At 45.8% G+C, this 25,518-nt stretch overlaps 1 pseudogene; it reads right to left on the reverse strand.

Annotated features, from left to right (window-relative positions):
* Positions 1-14,331: 14,331 nt before the first annotated feature.
* The window catches only part of LOC118239750, a 64,759-nt pseudogene continuing 53,572 nt past the window's right edge, over positions 14,332-25,518 (reverse strand).

The raw sequence follows: 25,518 nt of genomic DNA on the forward strand, positions 1-25,518 counted from the left end.
TGTGGCATTGGAGGCTGTCCTGGAACTGGCTCTTGTAGACCAGGTTGGTCTCAAACTCACAGAGATCCACCTGCCTCTGCCTCCCAAGTGCTGGGATTAAAGGTGTGCACCAGCAATGCCCAGCATTACCTTTTACACTTTAAAATGCTAGTGGTAATAGGTCCATTAGGAAACGATGGGGTACAAAATCCAAATCTGTTGCATTTTGAGTATAAGGCCAGCCTGGTGGACAGCCAGAGAAGGGACACTGATATGCCTATACATAATTTGGCTTGTCAGTGGGGGAGGGTTGTGTATAGACCAGTGTAGGCTTCCCCTCTTTAACCCCACAGTGCTGGGATTAAAAGGTGTCTATCATGCTTGGCGTTAACTTTAACTTTTTTCCATTTTTCAGGCCTTACACAATAACTGAGATTCCTAACAACTTTTCTACAGGTTACTTGCACAGCACCGTTCAGATCTCAACCTGCTCCACTCAAACTCTGGGGACACTTTTTGTTCCTTGGAAGAAGTGCCGCCAAGGTTTTGAGGGCAGCCGATTGAGAGAACGCTGCAGCTGGGCAAGGTGGTGGCTGCTGTCCGTGGGGTGGCACTCAAATGTCAGGAGCGCTCTTCTCATTTCTAAAGTGGAAAGTGTTTCGACATTTGGGTGCTGTCTGTGGGTACCATTCCCGCCTGCTCTGTGGATAGCGGCTCATCTTAAGAGATTTACTGTTTGCTGTGCATGGTGAAGCTTGCAGGGAATTGCAGGTGGGGAGGATTGAATTTGTCTCCTCAAGTTCCCTTAACCCACTGAGCTATCTTCCCCAGGCCCATTTAACACGCTTTAGACCCTTCTTAATGTTGCAGGCCCATCTGGATCCATCTTGTGAGGTCCCAGATAGCCATACTCAAAATGGAGGCACTCTCCAGGCCTAGTGAAGGGGAAAGTGACCCCATTTTGGGTGTTGCTGTGTGGAGAAGGCATCGTGGAACTTCCGTACACTGGCAATTGCTCACTTGGGGACACTCAAATGTGGCACACTCATCTGGATGGAATAGAAAGTGCTACACCATTTGAGTGTCCCCTGAGAGCACCTGTCCCTTAAAAATCTTCTGTTCCTATTCTAGACCTGAGTGTTCACTCACTCTCCAGACACCAGGTGGGGAGAGTTAATGCTTGTTCCAGCTACAGTGGGAACTGCAGTCTTCTTGGGGGTTTGAGTGAAGACACCTGAGACCTGGTCCTGGTCAGTCCCAGCCAGAGTAAACATTGGAGTTGTTAGTGTATGGTGTCTGCAGCATGAGCATGCAGAATCGTCTCCTGCATGTGGGGGCTGAGTATTGAACCATGATCCTGTTATACTGAACCACCTCTCCCACTAACCCCCATTGTTAACTTTTAATGTCCAAAGTCATTTTGAATCCTCGTGTTCAGTTGGCAATATTGGTCTTCTCCATTAAAGATCAATAAAGTCTTGTTCTCTTGGTACATTTTTCTTCAGTTAACAGTATGTGTCAGGGTTGGGAATGACTTAGAATGTTGCTTCCATGTGCTTTCTAGGGATGGGACTCCAGCCATAATGCTGGTTTCCAAGCATAGCCTGCTAGGTCATGTCAAGGGTCCAGTTGGAGGCAGGCCTTGCTAACTAGCTCTGGGTGACTTGAGTTTGTCTAATTGCAGACTGACAGATTTCCATTAGCAGGTACTGAGCTTGGATGCTATGCAGTTCCATGTGGTCTGGGGCTGGCCTTCCATTCATGCCAATTTCAGTTAGGGAAGCTCTGGGCTCCACCCTCCAGTTTTCCTGAAGACTATCATGTTAGTGGCTCCCTCATTCCTCACAGGAGGAGCTAACTTTATACCCCTGCATTTTGTTTCTCACCAGAAGGACCAAATGGCTTTGCAGCCCTGTAAGGATGTAGGCCAAGCTTGCCAGAACAGTAGGTTTGGAGAGGTGCTCACCTTTAGGTCTGTAAATCATGACACTAAACAGTGAATTCTCTGGGGTTAGGGATGTCGGATTCTTCTTCAGAGGAAGAATGGGAGGTGGTAGCTAACGAATAAGGGGCTTAAAGAATCTGAGATACACTCCAATCTGCTTTTGACATACTATTTTAACAGACTGAGTTGTAACTCTAGGTATTGAGGTACTTTTTGAGAAAGTTAATTTGTGCAGAACAGGGATCTTTTTTTTTCTGGGATTAAGGCATATGCTACTAGGCCAGTGTTTTTTAGTTGTTTTTTTTTTGGCGGTGGGGGGGATGTTCTAAAATCCCAATAAATTGGCCATGATGGTCTGTCTAAATGCTAGCTATAAGGTCACCACAATATCTGGCCACATTTTTACATTTGTGCCTGCCTACCTTTGGACCCATCCTTACTCCCCCATGTCATAGGTCACCTCCCCACCATGTTGGTTCCTGTGAAGCATCTCTGGTCCTCATGCTGGTGGCAGGCTCCTTTACAAGGTTCAGCCCTTTACTGTATTAACATTCAGAAGCTGGCTACAAACTCTTGCCTGGAGCTGGCATGATTATAAGCTGTCCTGTGGGGACTAGAGCTCAAACCCCGGGTCACTTGAAGCTGTCCACATAGCCAATTGCTTTTAGCCTGGGGCTCCCTGGGGCTCTGTCTGCTCTTCCATGACCCTGCCTTTGACTCATAAAGGCACCTTGCACAACCATTGTAAATGTTTTTCATTCCAGGTGTCAACCATTGGCATGAAATCTGTATGAAGAGAGTCCTGGGTTTCATGCATGCTATCTAGGCAGCCAGTATTCCAGCTGGTCCACGTTTCCAGCCCTCTCCATATGTTGAGGCCACATTTGTGTGGCTAGCAGATACAAACAGTCCTGGATCTTATTGGATCTAAGGCCTCTGGAACCTTGGACCTACAGCGCCAGCCCACTTTGGATTTTGTGCTTCTGTTTGTTCTAGTATATACTTCCCAGGTGTGAGTAGAGAGTCTATTCAAGAAGTAGAAAAGTTTATACAAATTGCTATGGTATTTTCTGGTGATGCCAGGGCAGGGAAGTATTAGCCTCCTTTCCCTATATCTGCAAGGATTCTGGGTTATTGCTTGCTATTTTGAATTACCTCTGCAGATTACACAAATGTTCATGGGTCTGGAGAAGTGGGGGCAAGCAGAACTATGAGGTCAAGGCCAGTCTAGTCAACAGAGAAAGTTCCAGGTCAGCTGAGTCTCACATAAACCTTGTCTCTAACACCCCACCTCCTTCAAAATATTGTTTTCTCTGGACTTCTTTTAATCTGTTGTAGTTGCAGAGTTTGGCCAGTAGGTGGGAGTCTTGGCACAGTGATTGACTGAAATGTCCAGTGCCCCAAATTTTAGTGTCTCCCTGGTGTTCTTTCTCTATCACTGCTGTTCTAATCTGCCAATCAGCCAATCCCCATCCTAAATGATCTGCATGGAGACCACATCAAATCCAAAGAGCTTCATCAAAGCTTGTGTGCTTATGGCTCCAGCAGAACAAACATTTTCCTCACCCTGCACTTTCTGGGCCTTCTCTACCAAGACAGGGTGTCATGTGCTCCCCTCTGGTTTCTGATTCTGAGGATGATCTTGGGTTCCTAATCATCTTGACTCCACCTCACCATGTAGCAGAGGCTGCCCTTTAATCCCAGCACTAGGGAGGCAGAGGCAGGAGGATCTCTGTGAATTTCATGACAGCCATGACTGTTACACAGAGCAAAACAAAACACAACAAGTTCCTTCCTTCTCTCAAGTGCTGGATCACAGCTGCGCAAGGGAATAAAGGTCCTGGTGACCACCATTCTGAGGCTACAGCCCTGATCAACACACAATATCCAAGTCCAGTTTTGTGAGTCGAAGCCCTCTCCTGTGGGTCATTTTGTTGAGGTCCACTGCAAACAGCCTGGGGACAAAGATGGGACTATCACTATGGTGACTACAAGGACAGCATCCTGGCACTCTGCATTTTAGCCTGGTTTTTAAATATTTAAATCTTTGTGTCTGTATGGAGGGCCTCCTGATCTTGCACAGGGCCAGGGTTCATTTCCACATACATCCATTTTTAACTCCAGCTCCAAGAAATCTGCTGTCCTTTTCTGAGCAATATCAGCTTAATGCATGTGGATACATACACATACATACATACATACATACATGCATACATACATACACTCACACAAAATTAACCATTAACATTTCTATTGTTGTCTCCTTTGTTTTCAACAGGTGTCTCTGTGGAGCCTTGGTTGTCCTGAAAGTTGCTTTGTAGACCAGGCTGTTCTGAAACTCCTAGACATCTGCCTGCCTCTGCCTCCTAAATGCTGTGATTGAACACATTCGCCACCAACACCTGTAATCTTTATTTTATGTACATTGGAGTTTTTGCCTGCATGAGAACACCGGATCACCAGGAACAGGAGTTACAGAAAGTTGTGTATTGTCATGTAGGTGCTGCAAATTTGAAATCAGGTCCTTTGAAAGTATGTTGCATGTGTGCCATTTGTTGGTTTGTTTTTTTTCAGACAGGGTTTCTCTGTGTTAACAATAATGGCTGTGCTGGAACTCACTTTGTAGACCAGGCTGGCCTCGAAATACCAGTGATCTATCTGCCTCTGCCTCCCAAGTGCTGGGATTACAGGGTTGCACCACCAATGCCCAGTCTGCTGCCAGTGTATATGTTTTCCTTTCTACCCAAAAGTGTACTGGTGGTAAAGCCTGTCATCAAGCTTGGCAGTAGATGCTTGAACCTGCTGAGCTAGCTCAACAGCCCTTTAGTTTTGTTTTTGGATGAGTATTTTGCACACATGTAAGACTGAAACTCATATTTCAGTGCCAGTGGAGGTCACCAGGGGTTATTGGATCCTGGAAATGGAGTTGGATCACCAGGAACACGTTTTCAGCTACAAAGTGGGATCTGGGAACTGGGACCTCTTTAAAAGCATAAGTGCTCTGACCATAGAATCACCTCTCTAGCCTCCTTACTCTCAATGTTCAGTTTGCTTATTGGATCAAGGTCTCTCTGCTGCCTTGAGTGGCATGGAATTTTTATGCCAAGTTCCTGAGACCCCAAAAAGAGACCACCAAGAAACCAACTCATTAGGATGCAGACTCATAAGGTTTAATGTTAAGTTACAATACTCGGCAGGGACCCTGTTCAGCAAACCGGGACAACAGCTGCAGCAAAAAGGTACCTGGCCTCAATTGTGAAGGTTTTATTTTAAAGATTTGTTGATTTATTATGTATAGAGTGTTCTGTCTGCATGTATCCCTGCAGGTCAGAAGAGGGCACCAGATCACATTACAGATGGTTGAGAGCCACCATGTGGTTGCTGGGAATTGAACTCAGGACCTCTGGAAGAGCAGCCAGTGCTCTTAACCTCTGAGCAATCTCTCCAGCTGTGTGAAGGGTTTTTAAAGGAAAAAATGGCAAGCAGGGTGATATGTGACTTGGCTGTTCAGGACTGGGTAAGAGCGGGTGACCAGGGCTTGGCAGTGGTGGTGCCCACCTTTAATCCCAGCACTTGGGAGGCAAAGGAAGGTGGATTGCTTTGAGTTTGAGACCCACCTGGTCTACAAGAGCTAGTTCCAGGACAGCCTTCAAAGCCACAGAGAAACGCTGCAGCTGAATCAGCCTTGTGCTGCACAGGGAATTTCTCAGGTTTACTCTGAGGATGGAGTTAACTCCACCCTCTCTAGTTTAACTTGCTGTTACAGAATTCTTAGAGATCTACCTGCATCTGCCTTCTATGTGCTGGGATGAAACATATTCCCAAACACTCTGGGCTCCTTCCTTCCAATCTGTTATTTATTTATTTATTTATTTATTTATTTATTTATTTATTTATTTGCTGTTTTCAGACGGTATAATACTTGCACATTTTATTTATCAATTATTTTATTTATTTTAGTTTTTGAGACAGGGCTTCTCTGTATAGCTTTAGAGCCCATCCTGATATTCACTGTGTAGACCAGGCTGGCCTCAAATTCATAGAGATCCTCTTGTCTCTGCCTCCCATGTCTGGGATTAAAGGCGTGGGACACAAATCCTTGCCTGTTTATTAAAATTTTATTATTTTCATATATGCATGTCCATGTGGGGTTGTGGTGGGGGCATGACCATGAATACTAGAACAGGGAGTTGGGTCCCCAGGATCTAGAATTACAGGTGAATGTGGCCACTTGACAGGGGTGCTGGAAACTGAACTAATGTCCTCTGTAAGATCACCAAGTGCTTTTAACTGTTGATCTATCTCTGTAGCATCAATTTTCCAATGTTGAATGAATCTCAATCACGTAGAATTCCTACCCCCAAATCTATGGCCAGCATTCCCAAATTTCCCCATTCTTCCCAAGAAATCAGGGGTCAGTCTGTCACCACAGGACTTGAAGTTTGCAGCCTGGATGTCTCAGCCTCCTGCACAGTATCCTGACACCTGTGTCCTCCAGAGCGTTGTTGGCCACATAAAGCTCAGTCAGGGTCTGGTTGGTTCGCAGGATGGATGAAAGATCTTCACCTGCTTTGGCTGTGAGGCCACAGCTGTCCAGCCTGCAGGGGACAAGCTGAGGTTGGTGAGGTGGTCTTTTCAGGGAGTTGAAGTGAGGATTTTACAGGTGACAAGGTTTATAGGAAAGTGTCATGAGCCCCTCCAGTGGTTGCTGGACACCTTTCTTAGTGAGTGGTGTAGCCCTCAGCAAATAGTATCCCTGATATGTTCACAGAGGTAACCCTAATAATCTTCACTTGGTGGCCAGAGGCATCTAGTTCTCTTGAGAACAAGGCTACCCTAGTCTACAAAGCTGAGTACCATGGCAGTCAGGGTCACACAGAAAAAGTATCCATTTGGGGTGTGGGGTAGGACTTGGGAGAAAAAACAATACAAGTTATAATAATTCAATAATAATATAATATGCAATAATAATTTTTGGTGTGTGTGTGTGTGTGTGTGTGTGTGTGTGTGTGTGTGTGTGTGTGTGGGGATTGTGTGTGGGTGTGTGGGTGTGCATTTTTCGAGACAGGTTTCCCTTGATTGTTTGGAGCCTGTCCTGGACCTTGCACTGTATACCAGGCTGGCCTTGAAATCATAGAGATCCACCTGCCTCTGCCTCCTGAGAGTGTTGAAACTAAAGGCTTGCACCACCAACACCCGGTCAATAATGTAAGTTATTATAGACTCGATTTCCTTTGTGGTTTGAAGATAATTGTCAATGACTTCCTTCTCTGGTTAAATTGCTCCTCAGTTTTTTTTTTAGTCTGGAGTCACATTTGGTCTGGAAGAGTAGAGTTAGGGAAGCTCCAGCCCCCAGTGCTTCTCTGTCCCCAGCGCACACATCTCTAAACAGTAAGTCCAATGCCTGCAGCTTGGTAACACTTGGGTTTTGAAGTGTAGACATGGTGGCTCACATCTGTAATCCCAGCAGAGGGAAGCTGATTTCTGAGTTCAAAGTCAGCCTGTACTACAGATTGAGTTCCAGGACAGTCAGGTCTACACAGAGAAACCCTGTCTGGGGAGATGGGGTGGGGGAGTAGACAGGGACAGAGTAGCACTGCAGGGATTCTGCCTCTAAGCAGGGTGAGCCTGAGTAGGGAGACAGTATAGTAAGAGATCCCAGAAACCCAGATCCCCAAAGCAGGAGCTGGAGAGATGACTCAGTGGTTAAGACTGCTCTTCTTGAGGAGCCAAGTTTGGTTTCCAGCACCCAGTTAGTAGTTCTCAACATGCTGTAACTGATGGTCCCGGTCATCTGATGTCATCTTCTGTCCTCTGTGGAATCCCCCAATACCAAATACACATACACAAAGAGGAAAAGAAAGCTCCCAAATCAAGCCCTGCCTGCAGTCTGATCCTTGTACATACACAAAATAATAAATGTCTGTTTTCTAGAAGACTCTAAATGCCCTCAAAGTTTGTTACATTTTTATATAAGTGGGGAGGTTGATTTTGGGGTAATTGAGGAGTCTATTCTGTCTCTGATTATGTGATTTATTTGTTTGATTTTTTTGGTTTTTCCATACAGGGTTTCCCAGTGTAAGACCTGTAGTTTTGATGGAACCAGCTTTGTAGATCAGGTGTCCCAGATATCCAGATATGTGCCTGCTTCTAGCTCCAGAATGTTGGGATTAAAATTGTGCACCACCACAATCATAAATGTAATTATAAAAAGCTCACTGCAGAATAGAGTGTTGGGACAAGTCTTTATTCTTAAGGCAGAGATCAGCCTTGTCTTCATTGTGAGTCCCAGGCTAGCCAGGACTAGTAGGATTCTCTCTGTCTTACAAACACACACATATACTCACACTCTCAGACACACAAAATAAACTGAATTCTTATGTTGAAGCTAAGTTGATAGGATGCTTTGCTTGATTAGATTCAGCATAGAATAGACAAGGCACAGTAGCAAAATCAGACTGGGAAAGTAGTGACAGGAAAAGGATTCAAGGTTATCTTCAGCTTCATAGAGAACCCAAAGCTAGCCTAGCCTAGAAAGACCCAATCTCCTAATAAATAAAGGGAGAACAAAATATATAAAAAAATTAGTACTCTAGACTCTAAAACCTATATCCTTGTTGCTGTTTTTATTGAGATATGGGCCATCTGTGTAATCCTGGCCCCAAACTTAAGACATCTACCTGCCTCTGCCTCTGCCTCTCTGCCTCTGCCTCTCTGCCTCTGCCTCTCTCTGCCTCTGCCTCTGCCTCTCTGCCTCTGCCTCTGCCTCTGCGCCTCTGCCTCTCTGCCTCTCTGCCTCTGCCTCTGCCTCTCTCTCTGCCTCTGCCTCTGCCTCTGCCTCTCTCTGCCTCTGCCTCTCTCTCTGCCTCTGCCTCTCTCTCTGCCTCTGCCTCTCTCTCTGCTCTGCCTCTGCTCTCTCTGCCTCTGCCTCTCTCTCTCTGCCTCTGCCTCTCTCTCTCTGCCTCTGCCTCTCTCTCTGCCTCTGCCTCTCTCTCTGCCTCTGCCTTCTCTCTCTCTGCCTCTCTCTCTCTCTGCCTCTCTCTCTCTGCCTCTGCTCTCTCTCTCTGCCTCTGCCTCTCTGCTTCTGCCTCTGCCTCTCTCTCTGCCTCTGCCTCTCTCTCTCTGCCTCTGCCTCTCTCTCTGCCTCTGCCTCTCTCTCTCTGCCTCTCTGCCTCTCTCTCTCTGCCTCTGCCTCTCTCTCTGCCCCTCTCTCTCTCTGCTCTCTCTGCCTCTGCCGCCTCTCTCTGCTGCCTCTGCCGCCTGCCTCTGCGCCTCTCTCTCCCTCTGCCGCCTCTCTCTCTGCCTCTCTCTGCTCTCTCTGCTCTCCCTGCCTCTGCCTCTGCCTCTCTCTCTGCCTCTGCCTTCTCTCTGCCTCTGCCTCTCTCTCTGCCTCTGCCTCTCTCTCTGCCTCTGCCTCTCTCTCCTCTGCTCTCTGCCTCTCTCTCTCTGCCTCTCTCTGCCTCTCTCTGCCTCTCTGCCTCTGCCTCTGCTCTCTGCCTCTCTCTCTGCCTCCTCTCTGCCTCTGCCTCTCTGCCTCTGCCTCTCTGCCTCTGCCTCTCTGCCTCTGCCTCTCTGCCTCTGCCTCTCTGCCTCTGCCTCTGCCTCTGCCTCTGCCTCTGCCTCCCAAGGGCTGGGAGTAAAGATCTTGCCACTACATGGGCCAAAGTAATATCTTTATCTGCTTCTCCAAATGGAAGACCTAGCTACTTGCTGACAAGGTTTACTTCTTCAAAAAACAATACATCAAAAATTCATAAAAATGTCCCTGGAATTGATGACTGAACTGGGCATGGTCTTATGTGCCCATTATTCCAGCCCTTGGGAGATGGCAAGAGGAAAGAAGGAATCCAAGGTCGTCCTTGGCAATTTATTGAGTTTATGGCCAACTTGAGTACCTGAGACTTCGTCCGAAGAAACCCTAAAATCCAAGCTGTAACGTGTCTCAGTAGCTTTGTCCCTGTATTCCTGGACACCTGATTTCAATCCATAAAACCATGTAAAGGTAGAGGAAACCAACTCAGCTAGTTATGGTTTGACCCCCAATCCAGTTTGGCAAAGCAGGTCTAACCATACACACATTAGGAAGAAAGACAAAGGAGGTGGAGCAAGGACTTTAACTCAGTCAAAACATGAGAAAACAAACCAAAACACTGACCCTCCCAGGTAGAGATTACTTCCTTTACTCCTTTCATTAATATTTTTAAGAATGAATCTGGAGCCGGGCAGTGGTGACGCATCCCTTTAATCCCAGCACTCGGGAGGCAGAGGCAGGTCGATCTCTGTGAGTTCGCGACCTTCATGGTCTACAAGAGCTAGTTCCAGGACAGCCTCCAAAGCCACAGAGTAACGCTGTCATGAAAAAAAATAATGAATATGGAGCCAGGCAGTGGTGGCAAATTCCTTTTCATCCCAGCACCCAGGAGGCAGACAAGGACAGATCTCAGATAGGTTCAGGATAGGATAGGCTCCAGTACTATCCAGAATCTCTTAAAGGACCCCCAAAACAAAAACCAAATGCTGAATCTCACTATGTAGCCTGGCCAGTCAGAAATTCATGATTGTGACCCCTGGGGCTTGAACTAACAGCTATCCTTCCCACACCCCCAGACTCAGCCTCAATAATTGCTATAAAAAAGAAACCACCCTACCCAGAACCTATCCATTTAAAAACATAGATACAAACAAACAAATCCACTTCCTCCTCTGGGGTGAGGGGCAGACACGGGATGGTTGGGGAGCAGGGCATGGATGCTGAAGATCATTCAGCCCCAGGGGGCATCAGAACCCAGGATACAGGGTGGATTGGGTAAGGATGGCCCCAGTTGGGGAGAGGGATTCCAGAGCCTCCCCTCCAGGGGACCAATGAGCCCTCAGACTATGTAAACACTAGAGCCTCTCCCTCTCCCAGAGAATTCTTTGGGATATTGTTGGGGCTTGTCAGGATATTCGGCTCCACCTTTCGAGTTCGGCTTTCTCTCTGTCAGAAAGGTAAGTTTTTTTTGTCTGTTCTGATATTTGAAACCGAGGACCTTAGCTTTGAGAGGCAGGTGTAGGCTTGATATGGATGTTGGATGAGATAGGTTTAATTTAGCCAGCTTACGATCTGGGACAGGCTAAGTAACACACTTCTGCCTTTCTCAAAAGCACAAAGGGCCTACTTACAGAACTTTTCGTAATCTGTGTAGTTTGGAGCATGTCCTGAACGCGCTCTGTAGACTATGCCGGCCTCGAATGCACACGACTGCCTCCCTAACTAGGATCATGGGCTTGAGCCAGCACTGACTAGCTTGCTTTGGAACTTGTAAAAACTAGAATTTTAAATGAACACAGCCAAGGATTCGGCCTCCTGGCCCCAAGTCAGCTGAGTGTAGTCCTACCTCATAGGAGGCAAGGCCTGCAGGCAGATTGTACATAGTTTTAGCAATGTAGGGATTTGAGGAGTGTTGTGGTGATTATGAATGATGCTTCTCGGAGTTTCAGAGGGTCCCAGGCAATTGTATTGCGTTTGTTCAAGAAGCCAAATTACCAATGTACTTGTGTCAAATTTGGGACCGGATACTAACCACCATGAATCATGCTTCATTTAAGTTTTTGGCGCATTAGTTTGAACTGTTCTAATGTTTTTAGTTTTCTGGCGGGTAAATATTTTTTTCAGCTTGTGCGTCTCTCTGGACCATGTCAGCCTGTGATACTCAAACTATGGGGGTACTTTGTGTTCGGGAATATAGTGCCGCCAGGTTTTGAGCACTACCGGTTCACAAAATGCGGTTTCCCCAGTTCATAGTGACTCATCTAGATTTCGAATAGTGTGGGGCACTCTTTAGACTTGTGCTACAATGGGTCCTTTGGTAGCGTGTGTCTGGGTTAACTGTGGTGTCCTGGAACCTGGGACTCTACGGGCATGGAAGGGAGAATGTTGAGCGGGGAGGAAGGTTTTGTACATCGCTTGCACAGTAGCCAGGGACTGAAGCATTATTGGAAAGTACGAGGGGGGGCGGGGTCGAGGTTCCCCCAGGCTTGAGGGGACAACCTACAAAGCGGTCATCAATGTGGTTGCCCTCTCTGAGGCAGAAATGGAAAGTGCTTCCACTTTGTGCCTCCCTGTGTGATTCAAGCCTCCCTGCTGAGCCCATTGGAAAGTCTTAGAAAGTCTTGTGCACAGGCGCTGAGCTCAGGCTTGGGAGTTTGAGGAATGCTGCACTCCTTTAAAAATGCTGGGCAAGTTTGGTATGATGGGAACATTGTTCTTGTATGTTCCGTGGACCTAAAACGGAGGCCAGTAGTGGTGAGACCTAAGCTACAACGGTTATGTTTTGAAAGCGGATTTTTCTCTGGGAGCTTTTGAGACATTTTCAGTAGGTTCAAGTTTCAACTTGGTTGTAAGAACTGCAGTTTAGGGCACTTGTCTCAGGGTTTTTGTGGGGTGGGGGTTGAGACAGGGCTTCTCTCTGGCTTTTGAGGCTGTCTGGGAGCTAGCTCTCGTGAACGAGGCTGGGCTCGAACTCACAGAGACCTGCTTGCCTCTGTCTCCCGAGTGCTGGGATTAAAGGCAGAGGGAAACAAATAAAGGCCCTAACAGGAACTCAGAAATTCCTGGAGCTATGTTGCAAACCACCTTTTACATTGTTTTTTGAACTCCGTGAGCTATGTTGCAAACAACCTTTGACATTGTTTTTTGAACACGCTTGTGTGAACAAAACACCTTAGTGTTTTTTTGTTTTGTTTTTTTCAAGACAGGGTTTCTCTCATTTGGAGTCAGATCCACAGCTTCTGCCTCACAAGTACTAGGATTAAAGGCTTGCCACACCATTGTGCACTCTATGAGGCCCTTTTTGAGATAGGCTGTTGATGCTGGAATTCCTGCCTACCAGAAGCACAGATCTTGTTTCTTCTAGGATTAGGGCACATGCCACTTCCAAGTGGTTTTCTGAATTTTTTTTTTGTGTGTGTGTGTGTGTGTCAGAGGGAGCAGGTGGTAGAATTCTAGTAAATTGTCCAGGTTGTCCTGACTGCCTCTTGGGTGCTAACTGTAACAGCCACAATACTGGCCACATTTTGCTTTTGTGTATGCTCACCATTGGGCCTGTGCTTACTCCCCTGTGTCAGGTCACTGCAACCATGTTGGATCCTGTGATGTATGTCTGGTCTTCATGCTTGATGGCACGTTCCTTAACATGTTTCTGCCCTTTACCATTAGTGAGCATACTGGGGATGGCACGGATAAGGATATATATATATATATATATATATATATTATATATATATATATATATATATATCTCTGCTCCTGTATGTCCTGGAGTTCAAACACAGCTTCTCTCAAGTCTTTGTTGACTTTCACCGATTGCTTCATTTTCCTGGGCCTCCCTGTAGCTCTGTCTGCTCTTGAATGACCTGCTTTTGGTTCATAAAGGCACAAGCCATCATGCACAGAAGATGTAAACATTTGTTCAGCCCAGATGTTAACCATCGGCATGCAATCTATATATCTCCTTAGGAGAGAATATGGTCCTGGGTTTCATGCATGCTAGCTAGGCAGCCAGTCTTCCAGCTGGTCCACATGTCCTGCCTTCTCCATGTATTGAGGCCTCATCTGTGTGGATAGCAGATACAAACAGTCCTGGATCTTTCTAGGTATACTGCCTCTGGAAACTTGGTTTACAGCCCCAGCCAAGTTAGTATATTTTGTGCTTCTGTTTTTTTTTTTTAGTGTACAGTTTCCCAGTGTGATTACAATGTTGAGTTGTGAAGTAGGAAAACAAACAATTTTTTTCCTGGTTTTTCCAGACAGGGTTTCTCTGTGGCTTTGGAGGCTGTCCTGGAACTAGCTCTTGTAGACCAGGTTGGTCTCTAACTCACAGACATCTGCCTGCCTCTGCCTCCAGAGTGCTGGTATTACAGGCGTGCGCCACCAACCCCCAGCTAAACAGACAAATTTCTAAGGAATTGGCTGGGCAGGGAAATATTGGCCCCCCTCTTATATCTGCAAGGATTCTAGGTTACTGCTTGAATTGCCTCTGGAAAATGTGCAAATATTTGTGGGTCTAGAGAAGCGGATGCAAGCAGAACTAAGAGGTGGAGGACAGTCTTGTCTCAGCAAGTCACAGCTCAGCCAAGGCTACAGAAACACCTTGTCTCTAACATAATATACCCAACTCCTCCAAATAAGTGTCCTCTGCCCTTATTTAATCTGCAGTTTCACACTTTGTCAAGTAGGTGGGAGTCTTGTTACAGTGACTGACTGAAATGTCCAGTATTCAGATTTTTGTTTAGTTCCAGGGCAGCCTTGATTGTTACACAGAGAAAAGCAAAAGTCACACACAAAGCAATGTCTCTCAAGTGCTGGATCACAGCAGTCCGAGGGAATAAATTTCCTGGTGGCCTCCATTCTGATGCTGCAGCCCTTCTCAGCACCCAATATTCAAATACAGTTTTGTGAGTCTAAGCGCTGCCAACCTCCTGTGTGTCATTTGGTTCAGGTCCATTCCAAACAGCCTGTGCACAAACATGGGACTATCACTATGGTGACTACAAAGAGAGCATCATAGTACCCTGCCTTTTAGCCTGTTTTTCTTTCTTCCTTTCTCTATCTCTCTTTCTTTCGTTTTTTTCAAGATTTATTTATTACTTACACTGTGTTCTGCCTACATGCAGGAAGAGAGCACCAGATTGAATTGTAGATGGCTGTGAGCCACCATGTGCTTGTTGGGAATTGAACTCAGGACCCCTGGAAGTGCAGTCAGTGCTTTTAACCTCTGAACCATCTCTCCAGCCCCATAGCCTATTTTTCAAATATTGTTTTCATTAGTTCTCTATGGAATGCTTCCTGCTCTTACCCAGGGCCAGAGTTCAGGTCCACACACAACCATTTTTAACTATAGCTCCAAGGGATCAGTTGTCCTTTTCTGGCCAATATTAGCTGAATGCATGTGGATACATACCTACACACACACACACATACACACACACACACACACACATACACACACACACACACTTAACCATTAACATTTCTGTTGTTTGTTTGATTGGATTTTCTTCCAACAGGGTTTGTCTGTGTAACCTTGGATGTCCTGGAACTCAATCTGTAGACCAGGCTTGCATTGAACTCCCAGAGATCTGTCTGCCTCTGCCTCCCAAGTGCTGGGATTCCAGGGTTGCACCACCAATGCCCAGTCTGCTTCCAGTGTTCATAACTACTGAGCAATCACTCTAGCCACAACAATACGAATCTCTAAGCACGGACAATGGAGTTAACCAAAGGGAAAGGCTTTTTCTGTCATGTTTTGTACCAGGAGAGCAGGGATTGCAAGATGGACTCAGACTTGTCAGAGCTCTGACATGGCTCTGCTTCATCTTGACCCAAGGTCAGAGAGTTCAAACCTGTCCTTAGTCTTCCAAGGTTAAAGTCATAATTTCTAAGGCATGGCTACTATAGGATGTTTGAACTTAGTCTTGAATGTCTTACCTAAATAACTACAGACATGGTCTGAGGTGTGGTTACTCTTGACACTCAAGGCCCACAAGGAGAAGTTGAGTCTCAGGTGTGGTTATCAAAGTTTGGTGGATTAAGGTAGAAAGTGGTTTTGTTCCTTATACATGGTAAAGAAGTCTTTTGCCATGTTCCCCTTTTGGTTGAGGTACTTAAGAATGCTGAAGAGTAAACTTGGGAAGTCTAGTATTCGCACTGGATTGCCCTCTTGACTATGCTGTGTCTCTTTTTCTTAAGTGTCTTTACCTGCCATGTCTCAATCTATTCTCCCCCTCAGGGATGAACCTGACAAGTTGGCTGGATCCCACTGAAGCCTAACATGGATTGATTGTCACAACTATGATATCCAGAAACACAGATAAATGCAAAATATTAAACGTTTATTTTCAGTGTTGGAACTTACAGATCTGGGGATGCTAGGAAAGCAGATACTCTACTGCCAAACCACCCTCCTAGCTCACATTTTCAGGTAGGGCCTCACTAAGTTTCCCAGGCTGGCATTGAACCTGGAATTCTCTTACTTCAGCTTCCTGTGAGGCTGGGATCCAGCTAGTGGTTTTGTTTGTGCTTTTGCTCTTAATACTGTTCCCTATGGTGTGCTTTGGAGACCCAAGATCAACCTGTAGATGTTTTCCTTTCCACCTACCAGGGTTCTGATGGTGAAGCCTGTCATCAAGCTTGGCAGTAGATGCTTTATCCTGCTAAGCCAGCACTCCAGCCCTTTAGTTTTGTTTAGGATGAGTATTTTGCACACATGCATGACTGAACCTCATATTGCAGTTCCAATGGAGATCACCAGGGGTGATTCGAACTCCTGTAACTGAGTTGAACAGAAAGTGAGCTATAGAGTGGGATATGGAAACTGGGACCTCTGCAAGAGCAACAAGTGCCCTAACCACAGAGCTACCTCTCCAGCCTCCTTACTCCCAATGTTCAGTTGCTTGTTGGAGACAGGGTCTCTCTGCTCCCTTGGCTGGTGTGGAATTGTTAAGCCAAGTTCGTGAGAACTCAAAAAGAGACCACCAAGGAGCTGACTCACTGATGCAAATGAATGCCTCAGTTGTTATGGCTTTTTAAAGGAAACAGCGGCAAGAAGAGTGGTATGTGCCTTGGCTATTCAGTATTTGTTAAGAGTATGTGACTTGGGCTGGGTGGTGGTGGCAGCAGCCTTGGCTGGAATGGAATTCATAGAGATCTACCTGCCTCTGCCTTCCTTGTACTGGGATCAAACATGTTCCCAACCACTCTGGATTCCTTTCTCCCAATCTTGAGTGTCTTTAGACATTAATAATAAAAACTACAAGGCATTCCTAGTTGTATTCTCATTTACAGATGCAGATAGCATGGTGTGGGAAGCATGTCCTGTGGGTAAATAACAGACTCAGAACTCCCAGATGTCAGCTGAGACTGGTTTCATTTAAAAGACCAAAAGAGGGCTCAGAGGTTGGAGCACTGGCTGCTCTTCCAGAGGTCCAGAGTTCAATTCCAAACCACCACAGTGTGCCTCACAACCATCTATAAAAAGATTTAGTGCCCTCTTCTGGTGTGGAGACATACAAACAGGCAGAATACTGTGTACATAATAAATAAATATTTATAAAAATATAAAAATAAAGCAAAATCCAAGCAATGGTGGCCCATGCCTTTTTAATCCCAGCACTCAGGAGGTAGAGACAGGAATATCACTGTGAGTTGAAGACCCCCCTGGTCTACAAGAGCTAGTTACACTACAGCTCCCAAAGCCACAGGGAAACCCTTCCTCGAGAAAAAAAGCAAAAGAACAGGAATTAAAGTCAAAATGTCCATGCTTGCAATGCCAGCATTCAGGAAACTGGGGCAGGAGTATGGAGAGTTAGAACAACCTGAGGAGTCTAATCCCCAGCTAGATACTGCAGAAGTACTGGTCTGAAATATTACAAGCAATTCTGTAAGTGAAATAGTTCACCTTTTGTTAACACAGTTTATATTATTTTCATTATTTACATATGTGTATGTCTAGTGCTGTGAGATGGAGTCATAACCATAAAGGCCAGGAAAGGGAGTTGGATCCCTGGAAGCTAGAATTGCAGTTGAATGTGGCCAGCTGATATTGCTGCTGGGAATTGAACTCAGGTCCCCTCTAAGATCACCAAGTGCTTTTAACTGTTGATCTGACTCAGCAGCATCATTTATTTATCCAGTGTTTAATGAATCTCAATCATTTAGAATTCCTACCCCCAAATCTGAGGCCAGCATTCCTGAATCCCTTATTCTCCCCAAGAAATCAGGGTCCATCTCTCAGCACAGGACTCAAAGTTTGCAGCTTGGATGTCTTAACCTCCTGCACAGTATCCTGACACCTGTGTCCCCCAGAGCATTGTTGGTGACATTAAGCTAAGTCAGTGTCTGGTTGATTTGCAGGATGGAAGAAAGGTCCTCACATGCTTTGGCTGTGAGGCCACAGCTGTCCAGCCTGCAGGGGACAAGGTGAGGTGTGTGAGGTGGTCTTTTCAGGGAGTTGAGGTGAGGATTTTACAGGTGACAGGGTTTAAAGGAAAGTGTCATGAGTCCATCCAGTGGTTGCTGGACACCTTCCTTGGTGGTTGGTGTATCCCTCAGCAAATATTGGCCCTGTCAAGTTGACACAGGTAATTCTAATTAGTTTCACTTGGTGGCCAGAGACAACTGAATCTCTGAGTTCAAGGCTGCCGTAGTCTACAATGCTGAGTTCTTAGACAGCCCAGGTTACACAGAACAAGTAAATATTTAGGGGGCAGGGACTTGGGGACAGAAAAATAATATAAGTTATAATAATGTGAGTTATTATAGACTGGATCTCCTTTGTGGTTTGAAGGCAAGGAACAGTGATTTCCTTCTGTGGTTAAATTGTTCCTCATTTTAGTCTGGAGCCACATTTGGTCTGGAAGAGTAGAGTTAGGGAAGTCCCTGACCTCGGGGCTTCTCTGTCCCCAGGGAAAACATCTCTAAACAGTGAGTCAAGTGCCTGCAGCTTATAAGGTTATGGGTTTGGAAGGACAGACATGGTGACTCACACTGTAATCCCAACAGAGGATTTCTGAGTTCCAGGATAGCTAGGGCTACACACAGGAAACCCTGTCTGGGGATAAAGCGGCAAGGGACATGTAGATAGAGACAGAGCAGCACTTTTGTGAAGCAGGGTGAGTCTGAGAGTAGAGCCAGTATAGTAACATATAATAGAAACCTAATATTCCAATAGCAAGAGCTGGAGAGATGGTTCAGTGGTTAAGACTGCTCTTCTAGAGGAGCCAAGTTTGGTTCCTAAGTTTGGTTTAGTTGGTTCACAACATCCTGTAAATGATACTCCCAGGCATCTGATGCCATCTTCTGGCCTCTGTGCACACTGCAAGCCCAGATACACATACCCATAGATGAAAAGAAATTGCCCAAATTAATAAATGCTTATTCCCCAAGCAGTTTCTAAACACCCCCAAGGTTTGTCACGTGTGTGTGTGTGTGTGTGTGTGTGTGTGTGTGTGTGTGTGTATTTATGTATGTGTATGTTTGTCTAATGGGGGGTTGCTTTTTGTAGGATGGGAGATTCTTTTCTATCTCCACTTATGTGTGGAGTTATGGCAGCAAGTGGTTAGCATGGTGGCAGGAGAAGGAACTTGAGACACCACATTTTCTTTTTTGTTTATTTGAGACAGGGTTTGTCTTTGTAACTTTTCATGCCTGTCCTGAAGCTTTCTATGTAGACCAGGCTGGCATGGAACTCAGAGTTCCTCCTGCCTCTGTCACTCTAGTGCTGGGATTAAAGGCTCCAGCCACCACTCCCTGGCTCAATTATGTTTATGTGTTTCTGCCTTTAGAATGAAAATAACCATGGTTGTTTTCTGTTCTGTTTTTTGAAGTAGCATCTCCCATATCCCACACTGTCCTGATAGTAGCTATAAAGCTGAGGCTGGCCTTAAAATTTCTACTTAAGCAGCCAGTGTGTAGTGGTTCATGACTCCATTAGCATCCCTACTCTACTCCTGTCAACCTCATCCAAAGCAAAACACTCACCACATCTTCTGGAGTCTGTAGGCCAGGTGCTTCAGTCCTTCCCCCAGCAGCCACAGGCCCCTGTCTCCCACGTCACTGAAGCTCAAATCCAGTTATCAGAGGCAAGTTTTTACTTGGAACACATGGGAAATCCCTGCATATGTGTCTGAGCAAAGCTGGCAAATTCCCAACCTAGAAGAAGAGATGGCCAAGGTGAGTTTGTCCCATGCCTTTTTGTTAGGTCACTGGGATTGGGCTTAGTTGCCTAATTTGTATGCTGGGTGCAGGGTTATGGCCTTGCCCACCTTTGAGAAATATAAGGGGAGAATGCACAGAGGAAAACAGGACAGAAGGCGAGGACCAGGCAGCTCACAATCCGCTGTAACTCTAGTTCTAGGCAATCTAAACTTGTCTATTGGACTCTGAGAGTACCAGGCATGAGCTTGGTCAAAATCACGCATGCAGGCCAGGCAATGGTAGACCATGCCTTTAATCCCAGCACTAGGGAGGCAAAGGCAGGAAGATCTCTGTGAGTTTGAGACAAACCTGGTCTACAAGAGCCGTTCCAGGACAGCCTCCACAGCCACAGAGAAACCCTGTCTCAAAAAACAAACAAACAAAACAAAACAAAAAAACATACATGCAGGAAGAAAGCCACATCTGTCAAATTTTGTAATTAAAAAAAAAGAAGAAAAGGGTGGGGCTGTGGTGGTGCACACATTTAACCCCAGTAATCAGGAGGCAGAGGCAAGGGGATAGCTCTGAGTTCGAGGCCACCCTGGTCTACAGAGCAAGTTCCAGGACATCCAGGGCTGTTACACAGAGAAACCTTGATGGTTAGTTGTTGCATGAGCCTGTTCTGGGTAGTATATACCTGGGCCAGTAGGGTTGGGCTGTATAAAAGCAGCTAGCAGAGCCAACCCCAGGGAACCAGCCAGTAAGCTGCAAATTTCTGTATTTTTTCTGCTTCAGGCTTCTGCCTTGGTTTCCCTCAGAGAAGACCTATATAACCTGTATGATAAAATAAACTCTTGCTTCCCAAAGTCTCCTTTGGTCATGTTGTTTATCACAGTAACAGAAAGCCAAGTATAACAGAGGGTACAGTTTGGTCAGTGGTATTTCTTCTGAGACCTGAAAGATTGTGTGTGTGTGTGTGTGTGTGTGTATGTATGTATGTATGTATATGTGTATGTATGTATGTGTACAGTGTTCTGCTGGCATGTATGCCTACAGGCCAGAAGAGGGCATAAGATCTTATTATAAATGGTTATGAGCCATCCTGTGGTCACTGGGAATTGAACTCAGGACCTCTGGAAAATCAGCCAGTGCTCTCAACCACTGAGCCATCTCTCCAGCACCTCCCCTGGAAACTAAATAAATGTACAGCAGAACAGAAGAGCCGTTTCAGTGGTGTCAGTGATGTGCGTGTAAAAGCCTGTGGCAGGAAAACTTGACAGCAGGATTCTGTAACTAGAGCTGGTGAGGGACTGTGAGGGCCCACAGCCTCCATGGACAGATAAGACAGGACAAGCATGCTGAATCCGGAACTGCAGTCACCAGAGGGTCTGCAGTTTGCAGTCTGGGTGCCTTAGGCCCTCACACAGCAGAATAACGCCAGGATCAACAAGGTCGTTCAGACCCGGGTCCACCTCAGTCAGGGTCTGGTTCAGCTTGAGGCTGGAGGCCAGATCTTCACAGGCAGCCTGGCTGAGGTGGCAGATCTTCAGCCTGTGTAAAAGCCAGCCAGTAAACATGATGGGCGGATTTCCTGGGGACATGGGATCTATTCTCTGCCCCTGTCTTCAGAGTTCAGTGTTCTCAGGAAGCTGTGTGGCACACACCTGTGACACCAACCAGCACATGGTAGACAGAGGCAGGAGGATGTTCCATTAGACTTGCCTGGGTGTATAGTGAGGCTCTGGCTCAAAAAGCTAGGGGCTGTAGGTGTAGCTCAGTAGTAGGGCTCTTGCCTGGGGCATGCAAGGTTTTATTCCCAGCATCCTCCCACCCCCAAAAGAAAGCAATTAGAACACAAAAGCAACAAACTCTTCAAGGCCTGGCGATGTTGGTGCACAACTTTGATCCCAGCACTCAAGAGACAGAGTCAAGCAGATCTCTGTGTGTTCAAGGCCATCCTTTTATACAGAGTGAATTCCAGAAAATAGGGCTAAACAGAGAAACCCTATCTAAAAAATAATCAAATGAACAAACAAAAAAGACCTGTCCAAGGTGCCAATTTGATGTTACACGTATTTGATTACATAAATATATACAGGATTTTCAATTGCACTTGAAAATTATTTTCTGTGTGTTGGACATGGTGGGGCATTCCTTTAATCCTGGCACTCAGGAGGCAGAGGCAGGCAGATCTCTGTGAGTTGGAGGACATCCTGGTCTACTTATCAAAGTCCAGGTTAATCAGAGATATACAATGACATCCTGTCTCAAAAAATATTTTGTGGGCTATACCTGTGCACATGCACAACAGCAAGTACTCCTCAGCACGGAGCCATCCCTCCAGCCCCTGTGGGTCTTTTCTTAATTAATGCAGAAGCCCATCATGGGCATTGTTCCAGGAAAGCTTGCAAGAGTCTCTCCTTTCACAGTGTGGGCCCCAGGCACTAAACTCAGGTTGTCACGTACCTTTATCTGAAGAATCATCTCACCATCCCCACCAGGTACTTTTTACTAAGACTTTTTATTGGCTAAAACAAACAAGACTGGCATATGTCTCAAGAATTTGGTCCTAGCACTTGTCCTCAACCTTGATAGCCAGTGCCTTTATCTGCTGCACCGCCACCTTTTTGGCCCCTGCTATCAAATCACTCTTTCTCTCTCTCTCTCTCTCTCTCTCTCTCTCTCTCTCTCTCTCTCTCTCTCTCTCCTGGAACTCACTTGGTAGACCAGGCTGGCCTCAAACTCACAGAGATCAGCCAGCCTCTGCCTCCCCAATGCTGGGATTAAAGGCATGCACCACCAATGCCCAGCCTCTTTTTTCTAAGTTTTAAAATTATTATTTTATTGGGTTGGAGAGATGGTTCAGCTATTAAGAACTCGGGGACCTCTTGCAGAGAACCCAGGGTCAATTCCCAATACTCATGTGGCAGCTCACAGCTGTTGTGGGATATTAGTTGAAGATGTGTTACATTCTTTTATGTTGCATTTGTTTAACTCTGTGAAGCTGTGTTGATTTGCCTGCCCAATACACCTGATTATTCGGGTAAAGAGCTGGAATGTCAACAGCTAGACAGGAGAGAAGGAGAGACAGGGCTGGTGGGCAGAGAGAATAAATAGAAGAAGAGAGAAAGGAAAAGGGAAAGAAGAGAAAAGGGGGAGAGAGAAGAACACGGGACAGCCACACAGCCATCAAAAGTGTAAGAAGGAAAGAAAGAGATAGAGAGTCAAGAAAGGTAAAAGCCCAAAGGCACAAGGTAGATAGGATGTTTTTTTAAAAGTATTTATTTATTCTGTGTATAACATTCTCTCTGCATATGTGCCCTCCCTGCATACTAGGAGAGGGCACTGGAACACATTACAGATGGTTGTGAGCCACCATGTGGTTGCTGGGAATTGAACTCAGGACCTCTGAAGAACAGCCAGTGCTCTTAACCACTGGGCCATTGCTCAAGACCTTCTACACGGAATAGCTATGCACAACCATCTGCAACTCCAGCTCCAAAGGACCCAGCAACCTCACACAGACCTACATTCAGGCAAAACACCAATGCTCATGAAATAAAGAATACATAACATTTTACCTGAGTGGTGGTGGCACACGCCTTTAAACCCAGCACTTGGGAGGCAGAGGCAGGCGGAACACCTCAATTTCGAGTCCAGCCTGGTCTACAGAGGTAGATCCAGGACAGCTAGGGCTACAGAGAGAATTCATGTTGGGGACCTCTTTAGGGTCTGCTGTTCCTCTAGTAACTAATGGTGACCAACAGTGACCACAGGGTCAACTGTCTGTCTTGTGAATAGGTGTTTACTTCCTAGTTCAATGCTTCTGCCTAGGCCTTTATGCAAGAATGTAAATTATCTGCCCATTGAGAGGGTGATTGGCTGCATGGACCTTGATCTGAGTAAATTTACACTGGGGCTGCTGTTAGTATATAAGCATACTCTACTTTGAAATAAAAAGCCTTCTCCATGCAAGAGTGACTGACTGTGTTGTCTTTATTTAATCATCAGATTCCCTTGCCCGAACCCATGAGAAGGTTGTAGAGCTGGCTGTTACGACAATTGGAGGTCCCACCAAGATTTGGGAAAGAATGGGAGATACTGAAGGATCACTTGGGAAGGCTTACCAGCATTAAGGTAAGGAACTGGTGAATTGAAGATGGGTGCAGCTCTTATGGGGAACTAATTGGTCCAATTGTCCATTAAGCAGGGCACCAGTATTAAGTAAAAGACAGCAACAGACTTTTAAAAACTGTACATGAGGTAAGCCCTTGGTTTTTAATCTCTGATGACCTTAGTATTGTTGATGGGGAGCAGGTGAGGATAGACCTGCAAAGGACATTACACAGAGATGGGCCGAATACCATACCAACTGTTACTTTTCTCTGTGCCCTCTTGTCAAAGAAGCACTTCTTAGTAATATTGTGGAAGTGAAAAAGCAGGTTGAGGAAGCCAAGGCTGCATTAGCAGAGGCTCAGAACCAAGAGTCTGTTAGGTCACTTCAAGCTTCTAATGACACTTCCTTTGGGCCCTCTCCCTCATATTCAGGGGATTAGAGTAAGGAAAGTAAATAACATGGGTCTAATAAAGGACTGAACTGTCAATAGCTAGGCAGGAGAGAGGGATAGACAGGGCTGGTGGGCAGAGAGAATAAATAGAAGAAGAGGGAAAGGAAAAGGGAAAGAAGAGAAAAGGGGGAGAGAGAACACCAGGGGACAGCCACACAGCCACCAACAGAGTAAGAAGGAAAGAAAGAGATAGAGAATAGAGAAAGGTAAAAAACCCAGAGGCACAAGGTAGATGGGATGTTTTTTAAAAGTATTTATTTCTTCTGTGTATATCATTCTCCCTGCATATGTGTGTGCCCTGCATACTAGGAGAGGGCACTGGAACACATTACAGATGGTTGGGAGCCACCATGTGGTTGCTGGGAATTGAACTCAGGACGTCTAAAGAACAGCCAGTTCTCTTAACCTCTGAGCCATTTCTCCAGTCCTTTTACATGGAATAACTATGGACAACCATCTGCAACTCCAGCTCCAAGGGACCCAGCACCCTCACACAAACATACATTCAGGCAAAACACCAAAGCTCACAAAATAAAAAGTACATAACATTTTAACTGAGCGGTGTTGGCACATGACTTTAAACCCAGCACTTGGGAAGCAGAGGCAGGCAGACCTCCTTGAATTTGAGTCTAGCCTGGTCTACAGAGGTATATACAGGACAGCTAAGGCTACACAGAGAAATCCTGTTGGGGACCTCTTTAGGGTCTACTGTTCTTCTTGTAACTAAGAGTGACCCACAGTGCCCTCAGGGTCCACTGTCTATCTTGTGACTAGGTGTTTACTTCCTAGTTCCCTGCTTCTGCATAGGCCTTTATGCAAGAATGCAAATTATCTGCCCATTGAGGGGGCGATTGGCGGCATGGACCTTGATCTGAGTAAATTTACACTGGGGCTGCTATTTGTATATAAGCCTACTCCCCTTTGAAATAAAAAGCCTTTTCTTTGCAAGAGTGACTGTCTAGGTTGTCTTTATGTAATCGTCAGATTCCCTTGCCCGAATCCATGAGAAGGTGGTAGAGCTGCCTATTACGACAATTAGAGTTCTCACCAAGATTTGGGAAAGAAGGGGAGACACTGAAGGATCAACCGGGAAGACTTGCCAGCATTAAGGTAAGGAACAGGTGTATTGAAGATGGGTGCAGCTAGTTCTTACTCTCTTATGGGGAACCAATTGGTCCAATTGTCCAATAAGCAGGGCACCAGTATTAAGTACAAGACAGCAACAGACGTTTTAAAAACTGTGCATGAGTTCAGCCCTTGGTTTTTAATCTTTAGTATTGGTGATGGGGAGCAGGTGAGGATAGACCTGCAAAGGGCATTACACAGAGATGGGCCAAATGCCATACCAACCT

The sequence above is a fragment of the Cricetulus griseus genome, unplaced genomic scaffold (assembly GCF_003668045.3).
Source record: "Cricetulus griseus strain 17A/GY unplaced genomic scaffold, alternate assembly CriGri-PICRH-1.0 unplaced_scaffold_1, whole genome shotgun sequence".
Classification (NCBI taxonomy): Eukaryota; Metazoa; Chordata; class Mammalia; order Rodentia; family Cricetidae; genus Cricetulus; species Cricetulus griseus.